At 42.0% G+C, this 14,844-nt stretch overlaps 1 long non-coding RNA gene across 1 annotated transcript in view; it reads right to left on the reverse strand.

The window, feature by feature from the left end:
- Positions 1-7,654: 7,654 nt before the first annotated feature.
- The window catches only part of LOC148110076 (uncharacterized), a 295,087-nt gene continuing 287,897 nt past the window's right edge, over positions 7,655-14,844 (reverse strand). Inside the window, exon 4 of the long non-coding RNA XR_015724324.1 lies at positions 7,655-7,724. This is a non-coding gene — a long non-coding RNA (uncharacterized LOC148110076). The remainder of the gene's footprint in view (positions 7,725-14,844) is intronic.

Here is a 14,844-nt window from a genome sequence, read left to right on the forward strand (position 1 = left end):
CTTTGATTACCATAGCTTTATATTAAGACTTAAAATGTGATTATGTTAGTCTCCCAACTTTGAGCTTTTTGTCAAAGTTGTTTTGTCTATGTTACATCCTTTGCATTTACATGTGAGCTTTTTTAGTATAGCTGACACACAATGTTACAATAGCTTCATATGTAACATAGTGATTTGACAACTTTGTTATGCTATGCCCACCCCAAGTATAGCTACCATCTGTCACTACATAATGCTACCACAATACCATCAACTATATTCTCTGTGCTGTACCTTTCATCCCTCATGACTTATTCTACAACTGGAAGCCTGTATCTCTCACTCTCCTGCACCCGTTTTGCCTATTCCCCCATTTTCCTCCCCTCTGGCAATCATCAGATTGTTCTCTGTATTTATAGGTCTGATTTTGCTTCTCATTTATTTGCTTATTCATTTGTTTTGTTTTTTAGACTCCACATACAAGTGAAATCATATGGTATTTGTCTTTCTCTGACTGACTTACTTCACTAGCATAATACCCTCTAGGTCCACTCGCATCGTCATAAATGGCAAGATCTCATCCTTTTTTATGGCCAAGTAATAGTGCATTGTGTGTGTGTGTGTGTGTGTGTGTGTGTGTGTGTGTGTATCCATCCCACATCTTCTTTATCCATTTATCTATCGATAGACACTTGTGCAACTTCCATATTTCCATATCTTGGCTATTGCAAATAATGCTGCCATAAACATAGGGGTGCATATATCTTTTCTTCTCATTAGTGTCTTTGTTTCCTTTGGGTAAATTGCCCAGTAGTGAAATTATTGGGGCATATGGCATCTCTATTTTTAACTTTTTGAGGAACCTCCATACTGCTTTCCATAGTGGCTATACCAATTTACCTTCCCATCAACAGCACACCAGGATTCCCTCTTCTCCACAACCTCACCAATGCTTGCTATTTCTTGTCTTTTTTACTCTAGCCATTCTGACAAGTGTAAGCCAGTATTCCACTGTGGTTTTGATTTCCCTAATGGATGGTGACATTAAGCCTCTTTTCATGTGTCTATTGGCCATCTGTATGTCTTCCTTAGAAAAATGTTTATTCAGGTCCTCTGACAATTTTTAAATCAGATTATTTGGATTTTTTGTTTTTGTTTTTTCTTTTGGTGCTGTGTTGCATAAATTCTTCATATATTCTGGATATTAACCCCTTATCAGATATATCATTTGTATATATCTTCCCCTATTCAAGTCGCCTTTTCATTTTGTTGATGGTTTCCTTCATAGTGCAAATTTTTTATTTTGGTGTAATCCCAGTAGCTTATTTTTGTTTTTGTTTCCCTTATCTGAGGAGACATCTATAAAAATGTTGCTATGGCCAGTGTCAAAGAAGTCTGCCTGTGTTCTCTTCCAGTTTTATGGTTTCAGGTCTCACATTTAGGTACTTAATGCATTTTTAATTTATTTTTGTGTATGGTGTATGAAAGTGGTCCAGGTTCATTCTTTTGCATGTGGCTATCCAGTTTTCCCAGCACCATTAATTAGAGACTGTATTTTTCCCATTGTATATTCTTGCCTCCTATGTCATAGATTAATTGACCGTAAAAGGGTGGGTTTATTTCTAGGCTCTTTTTTTTTTGTATATGTGAGTTTTAGAATTAGCTTGCTAACTACTGAGATTTTGATCAGGATTGCATTGCATTTACAGATCAATTTGGGAACAAATGATATCTTAACAATACTGAGTAGTTGACTCATGAATGTGATGTATCTCTCCATCTACTCAAGCATTCTTTAATTTCTCTCAGCGTAGTGTTGCAGTTTTCAGTGTGCAGCTCTTTCTCATCTTTTGTCAGATTTATCCCTAAGTATTTCATTTTCTGATACTATTTATTGAAATGTTTTACTTAAATTTCTGATTCTTCCTTGCTAGTATATAGAAATACAATAGAATGTTTTATATTGATCTTGTATCCTGCCACCTTTTTTTTTTTAAGATTTTATTTATTTATTTATTTGAGACAGTGAGAGAGTGAGGGAGTGAGAGAGCAAGAGCAGGGGGAGGAGCAGAGGGAGAGGGAAAAGCAGACTCCTCGCTGAGCAGGGAGCCCAAGGTGGGGTTCAGATCCTGGGACTCCAAGATCATGACCTGAGCCAAAGGCAAACACGTAACCAACTGAGCCACCAGGCACCTCAGATTCCTTTCTAAACTTGTTAACAGTGGGAAAGAACACTGGAATCTCTTGAGTTAAGAGAGAGAGAATGACTCTATGAAGGGGCCACAGTTATTTGGAAGAGTCACAGAAGTGAGATCTGAGAGAGAGAGCAGGGCTGAGGAACCTGGGCTCTATAGTAGGAGAGACCTAGGTTTCCATCCTGGCTCTAGCACTTCCTTGTTGGGTTCACTTAGGTTCTTCAAATCTCTTGCATTTGCTTCTCATTCTTTAAATTGGGACTGCAGCAATGCCTATCACACAGGGGTTTTGTGTGGCTTAAATGATACCATGAAAATATGCAAACTCTTCATAAACATTCCTGGAATATAAAAGTATAGTCTGATAACATTATGACTGAGATGACTTCATTCATTTGACAAATATTTATTGAGCACCCACTATGTGCCGGCACTGTTCCAGGCAGTTAGGATACATTAGTGATGAAAACAGAGGAAAAAAACCTCTGCCTTCATGGTGCTTCCAGTCTACTTGGGGTGATAGACGGTGAACATAACAAATAAGTAAACGGTTCAGGATGATTAAAAGTGTAAAGTAGTCAAGAGAAAAGAAATAAAACAAGTAAGGTGTTACTAGGGGTTGGGAGTGCTGGAGAGGCTCTGTTATCATAACAAAGGAGATGGTCAGGGCAAGCCTCATTAAGAAGGTAACATCTGAGAAAAGATCCAGTGCGGGAACAAGGCAGTCAGCTGTGTAGGAAGAGCATTTTAGGCAGAGGGAACAGCAGGGCAAGGCCCTAAGATGGTGGCATGTCTGGAGTGTTTAAAGAACAAGGATTTCAGGGGGAGGGGGAGGCCTGTAAGGGATGAGGTTATGAGCCAGGTCATTAGAGGTATGGGGGCCTGAGGAGGACGTGGGTTTTACTCTGAGTGAAATAGGAAGCCAATGGAAAGTGTAGCAGAAAGGAGTAACTTGACCTAATTTATGTCTGAAAGGCTCCTCTGGCTGTGAATCGAGGCTAGAATCACAAAGGTGTCAGTCAGAGGCTAGTGTGGTGAAACAGGGGAGATGATGTTCACGCAGGTGCACAGTAGTAACAGGAGGAGTGATCAACAGTATTTTGAAGACAGAAGAAGGAGGTTATTTGGAAGAACTGGATGTAGGGTGAAAGAGAAAGTGAAGAATCAGGATGACATTGAGGTTTTCAGCCTGAGTAATGGGAAGGCTGGACTTGCCATCAGTGAGACAGAACACAGGCTTTAGGGCTGGATCGGGAGTTCAACTTGAGGCATGTTACATTTGAGACGTCTATTAGCCTTGAGTATCCACTTTTGTGATGCTCAAATGAAATAAGTATGTAATCTGTCCAAATTACATAAGAAAGAAACAGATGGGGTAGGTTGTTCAGAGAGAATCTGCCTGCAGGGAATTCACCTTCAGGCCAGAAAACGTGAGGTTACTACTTTAATCTTGTCGTCTATTAACCTGCTTTCTCTGTCTACTGTCACTGGTTACACTTAAAATTACAGGACTCCAAATTTTCTATTTTGCCTGTTACATTTCATCTAAAATGCGTATTCTGACCTTATTTCCAAATATGAAAGATGCAAGAGTGAAGTTTGGCTGTCGTCTGGCTGGTGACAATGGGAATCTTGGACCACTTGACAGCTTACTACCCCCCCTACCCCACTTCAAGCCATCACTACAAATACTGTTCCATAGTTGCCTTACACCTGGACTGAGCCAGGCACAATATAAAAACACTTTTTTTTTTCCTTTTACCCTCTCCCCATACCCTGTTCTTTAAACACTCCCCATGCCTCCGCTTGCCATACCCCCTACATATGCTATGCTGGGTCTATCATGCAGCAGGGTCCCACTGAGCCATCCTGTGAAGAGGCCTACCATGCGCCACGTTCTAGGGATGCATTGCAGGTGCTCTTCAAGGAGGCCCAGCATAGCATATTAGGTGAGGCAAACCCATGCTATCAGCCTCACAAGTTTCTGAAAAGGTGACCAGTTGCCTGGAATTTCCTGACTACTACCGAGACCTTCCAATCTAGGCAAGGGAAAGTAGTGACGGTGATCTTTATGGCGCTTTCCACAGCAGTGCTGGTAACAAATTGCCGCTGAGCCTTGTTCTCTCGGAGGGCACAGATGTTTGTGTTTGTGATTCATATCATCAAGAATGAAGGAGATGCCCTTCTGTCCCTCTATTCTCCTGTCCTTTTCCTATAAACCATTTCTCTGAAGGGTAGAGCTATAATGCCACCGCTTTATTTCCCCTCCACTGCGCACTTGTTTAAATGTACCAAGTCACCTCAAAAGCCAGTTTCTGACTGACTTGGAGCTTAACAAAAAAAAAAAAAAAAAAAAAAAAGTTTCTGATGTTGTTCATAAGATACGTGGACTGAAGAAAGTGATAAAAGTCCTAACAAACTTTATCCTGAGATTCAGAAGAATGAGGAAATATAATTCCCAGCTGAAAAGCCAAACGGTTCTTTTGAAATCTAGTTAGGAGTGGAAGAAAACATCGATACTTTGCTTCAGTGCCCTAGTACTTAGAAGAGATATATTGGGCTCTATAATTTAACTGCCAAATTCGACATTCATATCCATCTGGACATTTTTAAAAGGATCCTTGAGCCAGTGAGAATTGGCAGTTGGCTGTATAATCACACCTGCATATGGCACAGGAGGTTTTTAATGGGCAACAGTCAGAGCAAGAAAGTACTGCATGATAAGCATTTGCTGAGAACCCACGCTTAGACATGTTTGCACGTGTGAGTAATTATATTTTAGAGCTCTCTGTTAACAAGACTTTGTTCTTTCCTTCCTACAAATCAAATTAGTTGGGGACGTAGTTCATTTTGAAATTGTTTGGAAAACGTCTTGGTGTTCTAAATTTCCTTTGTACCAAACTTTTGCAAAGTTAAAAGGCAAGCCACAAACCTCCACAAGCAGTGAAAGAAAAATGCATAAAACCAACAACAAATGAGACATGATAAACACTCACTAAATAGGAAGGAGAGTGTAAATAAAGCCGTGTCTCTAAGTGTGTCAACCTCCATGTGGGATCTAGGTTCGACCCACTGTAGATGAAGATGATCTTTAATGATTATATATCTGCAAAACCTGGCTTCACAAAGGTCATATTTGTCTTGGTCCCATCTCCCTTGTAAATGTAAGTCTAACTGCACATATCCCAGCACCACCTGGGGGTGAAGCTGATGTATTCTGGGGGCTACTCTTTGAGATGATTTTCAAAGAAAGATCAAAAGTAATGGGGGAGGAAGCCTCCTTATTTGGAGAGCCCAAGTAGGAAACTGTTACGACCCACCTACTCTGGTCAACACAGCCCAGTTTTGGAAAGGCAGTGAGATAATCTACAAAAAAGCACTTGAGACGGTCTTGTTAAGGATGGCCCATTGACCCTAGCTACTCTGCTTCTGTAGAATAAAAGTCACTGTGTGAAAATCCCGTAAAGAATGGTCATTCATCCCTATGTAGGGGATTCCATCTAAACAGCTTTTGGAGAATGGTTTAATAACTTCCAACCACCAACCTAGAAGGAAACATCTAAGAACACTTGGAAGATTCTAAATTATTTTTAAAACGCAGGGTGGCGTTGCCTATAGGCAACTTCTATCTTATATGTGGAGGGACTCTGTGGCTGCTTTGGTCATGCTGGGCATTTCCTCTTCCACATCCTCCCTTTCCCTGCTTTCTATCTTCCCATCTGTCTCCTGGCTGGACCATCAGTTTCTGACACCAAAAGAAATTATAATCCTTTCTGTGCAGAAAATACTCTTGAAAAATCAGAGATGCCTAATATAAAAAAAACAAACTGTGGTCATCACAAATATCATTTGAAAATAAAATTGGTTCTCTTTCTTCGGTAGATATAAAGTAGATCTATGAATTTATAGGGTAAGACTCATGTTTGCTTTTGACTCCTGAAATAAGTGGAAAAAAATAATTTCATATTTCTTATCCAGGCAGTAAAGGAATCACTCTTGCCTTTCCAAATGGGAAGGGCTTTTAAGACTTGGATGGGGCAAGTGTCAGTACACAAGATTTTATATTTATCACAAATATGATCTGAACACTCAAGCTTGGGAGGGATGCATACTGGTGGGAAGGGTGGGGATAACATTTAGAAAGAGAGCTGTTCTTAACGAGGATCATAAGTTTGGATTGCAGAGTAGTTTTCTTATGACTAATTTTTGTTTCTGATGGACAAAAATCCAATTTTTAAATGGAAAGAAAGGGGCTCATATTACATACACAAAACATAGCTCAATTCAGGCATGATCAATGATGAATTCAGACCTTACACAGATGGATCAGTGAGAATTCACTAGCAGATAATGAAACCACTCAGGTTGTTTTAAGTGGTAAAGGATTTAAAAGGAATTAAATGCCTACAAAATGGGTAGATGCATAGATGATTTGTGGAATAACACTGAAAAAGCTTCTGCGCAGGACAACTATTTCCCATCTTCACCAGATGCCTAGGAAATCAGGGAGCTTCTGTTCCCACTGCAGGCCCTCGATCTACTGCACCTCTGCTCAGCTCCACCCCAGTAAAATGGATCCCCTACCTCTTGATGTCCGGGAAACTAGGGATGAACAGTGGGGTCCCTTAACTGCTTCCATAGGAAAACCGTAACTGCATAGTAACATAGAGTCAGACTATTTCACAAATGCCTTTTGAATCATGCCCAGATATGAATTACTTGGTGGAAGTTAGGTTATCTGAAAACATAAAATAGTTGAGAAATAGAATATTTAGTTTCCCAGTCTAGCAAGACCTAAGGCCATGGTGCTCAACACTTTGCTGCAGACGAGAACTATGTGCGGGGGGTTTAAGAATCTAAACACCCAGGCTACATCTCATATCAAGTCAGTTTAAATCTCTGGGGCTACACAAGTTTTTTTTTTTTACAAAAACACCACAGGTGATTCTAGCACACAGCCCATGTTGAACCAGACACAAGGCATGGCTTCTCAAACTTCCCTGTACATATGAATATCCTGGGGATTTTGTAAAAATGCAGAACCTGCCTCAGTTGGTCTGAGTTGGGGTCCAAGATTTGGCATTTTCACAAGTCCTCTGGTGATGCTAGTGCTTCTGCCCATTATGCTGTGAGAAGCAGAGAGGTACTGCAGCAGCCCTTAAACGTTAGTGCGCGTCGGAATCGCCAGAGAGTTTGTTACAACACACATCGCCAGGAGTTTACGATTCAGTATGTCTGAAACAGGGCCAGAGATTCTGAATTCCCACCAAGTTCTTGGGTGATGATACCGAAGCTGCCGTTCTGGGGACAACAGTGCCACTGATACGACTGAGGGAGGTGATCGCTCTATCTGTAACAGATGGCCACCACGTGGAGTTTCTAATGAATTCAAAGAGTTTATATTCCATTTGGATCCAACTGATCGAGAGGGACTCAGAGGAGAAAGTGAAATGCAATTACTTACACCAAATCCAGTTACCTTTATCTGTCTTCCCTCCATACGTGGAATTATCAGTGAGTTAGCCAGGGAGACCTCACAGGAACATGTAGCTGGACGGCAGATGCAAGGACAAAAAAAGAGAGAATATTCATTTTATAGATCTCAGTAAACACAAGGGGCTGTATATCTCCACATTTTCCTCTTTGGGAAATCAGGGGAAAATATCTAAATGCTAGACGTATGGCAGAGGTAAACAAGCGACAGCTCAGGTGGTTCCCATGGAAGAGGTCTCAGGCGACACCCAGCTTACTGCTAGCTCACTAGACACGTACCATATGGGGGGATTGCGTCTTTACCATGATGCGCTCTGGGGGTTAGATTTTATCTCCGGAGGGAATGCATCGTCAGCCAACAGCTTTTAAAAACAGCCTTATCATAAGCGAAGGCAATAATAGTCTTCAAACAAAGTGTTTGTAACTTACTATATAAGATACAACCTCACTCAAAATCATGGTTTGGCGTCATTACTTATACTCTATTACGATATCTCCTATCTCCCCATTTTCACTCCTAATTCACATTCACAGGGTACTTGTGAACTTGTAAAACGGAGGTTCAATATCTCACTCATGGTTACCTCGTGAGTCAAATGAACCTGAAAATATCATGACCTCCATTTATTGAGGAACGAAGATAGCTAAGCACCTGGACTTAAATGAAATGCAACAACCTCCACTAAAAGAGGAGGTAAGAACTCCATGAGAATTTGACTAGTAGTTTCTGACTTTTTTCTTGAGTTTCAACTCAAAATGAATCACAATATGACCACTTGGCCCCACTGGTTCAAAGCATTTTCTCAGACACTAGTAGGGAATCTGTCAAAACGACTGAAACACATGGTATACTCTTAGGCCTTGGAAATGCAAAGATACGTACGATAGTGAGCTATTTTTATTCATCTTTACACTTCTGACATTGAACAAGAGGGTTTTGTTTTGTTTTGTTTTTCCCTCACAGCAACCTGATTCTCTGATTCTCCAGACACCAACTGGGTGTCCAACAATTCAATTAAATCCTGACACTAGCTACCCAGAGTTAGCACAGACCCCACATGTTAAGGGCTCAGTCCCAGAACACTGTCCCCCCTACTTCAGGTGCCAGCCACACATCCCAGGACTTCTATATTTCAGGCCAAATGGCTCTAAATTGGGATTTCCCACAACCTCTTTCCTCAGGTTCAGTAATTTGCTACTATGGTTTACAGAACTCAGGAACATACTTTGCTTACATTTACCAGTTTTTTTTTGTTTTCTTTATAAAGGGTACAACTCAGGAAGAGCCAAATGGAAGAGATTTATAGGGCAAGGCATGGAGGAGGGTACGGAGAGCTTCTACACCCTCTTCAGGTGTGCCATCCTCCAGCACATCCATGTGCTCCTCAACCTGGAAACTCATCATTGGAAACCCCAAATCTCATCATGTAGGGGTTTTTTGTAAGTTTTCCTTACATAGGCACAACTGATTAAATCATGGGCCACTGGTGACTAACTCAATCTACAGCTCCTCAGAACCAATGATGTCCCCATCACCCTTATCACTTAGGAAATTTCAAGCATTTTAGGAGTTCTGTGCCAGAAACTGGCAACAAAGGTCAAATATCTAAAAATGCTATTATAGTTTAGAGACCTTGAAAGTCTTACAACCAAGCTGTGGAGGGAGGACATGGGACAATATAATTAACAATACAACAAAGCGACATCTTTGAGTGTTACAGACTCAAAGTGTTACAGGCATTCAGAAAAGAGAGGATTCAGTTATCAAGGGCAAGGATAGCCTGGACCAACCCAAACTCCAAGATGGGTGCAGAGGTTCTTACTCAATGTCAGGAAAGGTACAGACACACAAAAAGAAAACCCCTGAAGCTTAGTTTAGTTTAATTTAGTTTGGTTTGGTTTGATCTGAGGAACAGTGGGGCAAAGGTGAGAGGAATGGAAGGCAGGGGGAGAAACTTAAGGAACAGTAGATGATTGACATTGGGAGGTACTGCCTTGCCTTCCCAGACGTAGTGAAGACTCACCTGTAACCCCCTAGAGGAACCCCACCCTACAATTTGGCACCAGTATAGAGATAACACAGAAGTGATAGTGTTGGGGAAGGCAGCAGGAGGAAAAATGGTGCAAGAGCATTTCAGCACACCACACTCTGTGTGAGATGTCAGAGGGCTCAAGAAGTCCTTGGTTCTCTATGAGTTGATGCAGATGTTCTGAGAGAAACCAGGGAATGGCAAAGGTCAGGGAAGGATGGAAGATGCCTCTGTGGGCAGGAAATCCATAACAGCTCCAAGACCTTGAGAGTTGAAAGAACACTTCAAAAAGCCAAAGGGGTGAGTCATACCTCAGCAGGAACCCATCCAATGGGTAGACCAGTCCAGCCACTCCTGCTGCAGAGGCCAGCAAAAATCCAAAGGTCACAACAAAAGTTCTGTTAGGTCAGATAATTTCAAGAAGGTCAGAGAGAAGTACAGGAATCTTCTATTATTCAAAGAGAAAATGCAGTTGGGTGTTCGGATATGGTATTCATCCAAATAAACGTAAAAACTGTAGTCATACTAATGAATGAAATCTCAGAGCGGTAGCATAATAGGAGCCCATCATTTGTGAAGAAGGACTATGGCTGTAAAAGACAGAGAGGCGACCATGGTAAGTTTTCACCTCTTCGTTTTGCTGTAGTAAAGGGAAGCTCAAACACAGGGACAGCATTTGGGGATTTATAAAAGATGTTGCTGAAAGAGATTTCTAATGCTACTCAAAACCTGTTGCCAATTCACTATTCACACATCAGATGCTGAGAGTTGTGTTATTGACACCATGTGGCAAGAAAATTCCGTTAAAAAAATTCTGAATTTTGTCAGTGTATCATCCATTAACAATTATTAAAGAGAGACAGCAGAGCAGCTTCAGATGGAGATGAATGCACACACTGCAAACAAGGAAGAAGAAAGCTTTATGAAGAAGTGAGTCGTCAACAACACTGAATCCAGTGAAGCCTGAAATCTAAGCTAAGGCCTGATAAGGGACAGACGTAAAAGAATCCAAAATAAAAAATGGGGAGTGAGGAAGAACAGAGGAAGAAGATGTTTCTACTCCTAGGAGAAATTTTGCAATAAAAAAAGAAAGATGGTGTATTTCAAAAGGTTTAAAGAAGAGTTTTTGAATCATCCATCATTTACTATCTTTTATTGTAGATTCCTACTAAGTTAGGAAAACCTGCTCCCTATTTATAAACAAAGAGAAAAGGAAGAATTGTAGGAGAAACAATGAAGGATCCAAGAGAAAGAAGGGTATGCCCAGAGCAGTAGAGCCCTGGGAGAGAAGGAAGGGCTCATGATGCAGGGAGGGATGCAGGGGCTCTCCTCTAAAAGAGCAGAAGAGGGGGACAGCACGACGAAGTCCAGACCATGAACTGTGGACAGGGTAAGGAGGCAGTCATTGCTCACAGCATGCTTTCTCAACCTCAGCACTGCAGGCATGCTGAGCTAGATGATTCTTTGTTGTGGGCAGCTGGCCTGTGCCGGGTGTTCAGCAGCATCCCGGGCCCTACCTGTCGGATGCCAGTAGCAGGTGCAGCAATCAAAACGCCTCCAGACATTACCAAGAGTCTTCTGAGGAAGACGGACAAAATCACCCTTGGTGGACAACCACTGGGTTAGAGAGACTGGGTGGGAGCACCAAGGTGAGGAAGTTGCTTGCGTGTCCCAGAGGCCTCAAACCTCCAAGAGGTGAGTCCACACAGGAGAAAGGGGAATGTGTGCATGCAGGACACTGGTATAAACGCTGGGGCCTGGGTTACAGAGTTGGAGAAAGGGTTAAGTCCCATTAGAAAGCCCTCGCTCCCTCTTCAGCTGTCTCAAAGCAGCAAGGTCACATGGGCTGATTAGAACAATTCACTGCCTTTCTGGAGGGGCAGCCGTGAATCTCGAAAAATCCCGATCACTGTTACCTATGCTGTGGTAGATGAGCTTTAGAGGGGACGCATCCCTGCTCTTGTAAAATCATGTATTCTATTGTTAGGTTCAAAAGCACTGGGTGTTATACGCAACTAATGAATCATCGAACTTTACATCAAAAACCAGGGATGTACTGTATGGTGACTAACATAATATAATAATATTATTATGAAAAAAAAAGCCTTGTGGGAAGTTTACAGTAAATTACTGCAGCTGCTGACTTTTCAAACTGCACATGAAAGGGCTACAGGGGGCATACCCTGTCACACAGTGGGTCCACACAGCCTCTTCAAAACTCCAGGGCCACCCTGTCACATGCCATGGGATGGGGAGTGTGGTCGCCAAGCACAGGGGGCAAGTGTGCTCAGTCTCCATGTTCTCAAGGAAGTTCTGTGGGATAGAGTTGGGAAGACTTAAACTGCAGATTCCAGAAACCCTGGCTTCTACATTACACTGGTAAGAATAATAAGTTTGCCATTTGCAGATGTAAGCTCAGGGAAGCAGACCGCTTTGTGGCAAGGAGCTGTCTCCCTCAACTCCCTCCTTATCTCTAGACCCTGCTGCCACAACATGATTGGTAGCAGTTAGTAATGAGCACAAATTTTCTTCACATAGTAGGCACCTTCAGGAGCAAAGCTATAGATACCTTTCCCCGCCTCAGTGACACATAGAATAGGATGAGGAATCTTTCCCTGGCCGTGGACACAGTCATCCATGCTGCTGTCTAGTTAGAAATATGCTTATACATTGCTCATCAAGCCAATGGCACAAGATGGGGAACATGTCCTGAGAAAGTGGAGGACAAGAGCAGATTACCCCTCTCTTGGTGATTCTGGTCAAGGAAAGTCTGCTCTCTACCTTTATGGAGAAAAATATCTCCAAGAAATGAAACAGAGCTCCAGGAAAAAACTGCCTCTTCCTTTTACCAAGCTTATCTGAGCTACCGCTCAGAAAGAAAATTTGTATTTCTAGAACCCTCATCTCATTATCCCCCTCACAACATGAAAATAACCTCTTCTGATGATGTGAGGATGAGTGGTAGAGGGGAAGTAACACTGGATGAACTCATTCACTCATTCATTCATTTGACCTATACCCACTGAGCACCTGCCAGTGTTTCGAGCTCTGTGGGTAAATAATGAATGTTCCTGCCATCCTGGATGGTGACAGGGAGGTGTGGTGCTGACCATCACTCTACTTTGAAAAGGTGTTAGTCTTTAGGCTTCTCTCATCTATAAAACAAAGGGCAAGGACTTCCCATCTTCAAGCCTAGTCTATCTTAAATCCCACAAATGGTAAGTCAGCCTATAGCAGTGCCAAACATTTGGCCTATGCTATGAGCTGAATTGTATCCCACCCTTGTATCCCACCCACAACTCCCTACCCCCCATCCTTCCACCTCCCCACTGCCCCATCCCCCACTACAGCACCCAAACATTTGTACTTTAGTCCCAATTTTTAGTACATAAGAATGTGACCATATTTGGAAACTGCAATTACAGAAGTGATTAAGTTAAAGTGAAGTTGTTACGGTGGACCCTAGTCCAACGTGACTGGTGTGTTTATAAAAAGAAGAGTTTGGGACACAGACAAATACAGAGAGAAGACCATGTGAAGACTGGAGAAGACAGCCATCTCTAAGCCAGGGAGAGGGGCCTCAGAAGGAACAAATCCTGCCTTTACCTTGATCTCTCATACTTCTAACCTCCACCACTGTGGGAAAATACATTTCTATTGTTTAAGCCACTGGGTCTGTGGTATTTTGTTATGACCGCCCCAGCAAACTAACACAGTCTATATTAAGATCACTCAGAAACACTTAAAGATACACAGGCCTGGACCTGACCCCTCAAAGTGAATGAGATTATCCAGGTATTAGGGCCCTGGCTAGATAAAAAAATTGAAAGTGGCCTAGTGATACATGTGATGTCACCAAAGTCAGAGATCCGCTGGTCTACAGAATTAGAAGGTGGTCTACAGATTAGGGTGAAGCATCAGTCTGCTCACCCTACTGATATCCTTCATCTTTTCAGATGCATTATTTATTTTCATGGGGACATTTACTGAATCATCACCTCCTATCAGCTGTGTATGAAACCAAAAGATGAAGAGGCCAGCCTTCCAGTGATGTCGCCTGTCACAGGTCTTTCGACCTCTGCGCATCTCAGTAGGCTTCATTCTAAACAAGGCAGAAAAACAGTACACTGCCTGCTTCATGGGGATATTTTGAAATTTAATTACTAAATGCTTGTTAGAGCTCTCCAGGGAGGCTTTTGATGAAACAAATTCTCTGACTACAAAGTACTGTTTAATATGGAGGTACAGCCCAGAAGCACTGCAGTCTCCAACAAGGCCTACCTTCTTTTTTATGCAAATTAAGCACCACTTCAATCCACCTGGCAAATTACTGCACTCTCAGCAAGGTTTAGTCAGGGGCTCTGTGGGTATCCTTGCTACCTCCTCCCAATTCCTCTCTACTTTTCACCTCAGTTGTTTCAGTGTGTTCCTGTCAGAGAATCCCACAGGTATAATCTCACATTAATGACCTTCTTTTTTTTTTTTTTAATTTTTTTAATAATTTTTTATTATGTTATGTTAGTCACCATACAGTACATCCTTAATTATTTGCATATAATGACCTTCTTGACACCTGTGTGTTGCTATTCTGGTGGGGTAACACTGTGTTGTCTTAAACGTTAGTGTTATTGAACTAACTGACTTTATCATTGTTGTACCCACTGTCATCTTCTTGGCATAGAGCCGTGAGGGAATGAACCTGGAAGTTTCCCTGTGTGGAGGTGAAAGGTGGTAGAGAAAGTTATCTAGAAGTTACAATTACCTGAAAGCACTGAGTCATCTAGAAGCTACACAAGGAGAGGATCAAACAGAGAGGGAGTAGGAAGTTGGAAAGCAACTGGTGGCAATTCAGCCAAAGAACCTCTTTCTCCTTGAAGTTATTTGCATTTCGCATTGATGGTCTTAAAAGAGAGAAGGTACTCATCAGAGATAGGATTAAAGCAGAGCTTTCCAACAGATGTGCAGATAATGGCTTATAGGTGTGCACGAATGCCTCGATACTGGATTCTCTTCAGCCAGTGGAACAGTCTCCTGGCCTAGGAGCACCTATCCCCAGACCTGTCCCCTCCAACAGCTGGAAGCCTAATCAGGGGCTACAGATTCTCTCCAGTTTAAACAATGTGTACAAAAACATCATTTTTTCACAC

The sequence above is a fragment of the Ursus americanus genome, chromosome 5 (assembly GCF_024610735.1).
Source record: "Ursus americanus isolate L20-20 chromosome 5, mUrsAme1.1.p, whole genome shotgun sequence".
Classification (NCBI taxonomy): domain Eukaryota; kingdom Metazoa; phylum Chordata; class Mammalia; order Carnivora; family Ursidae; genus Ursus; species Ursus americanus.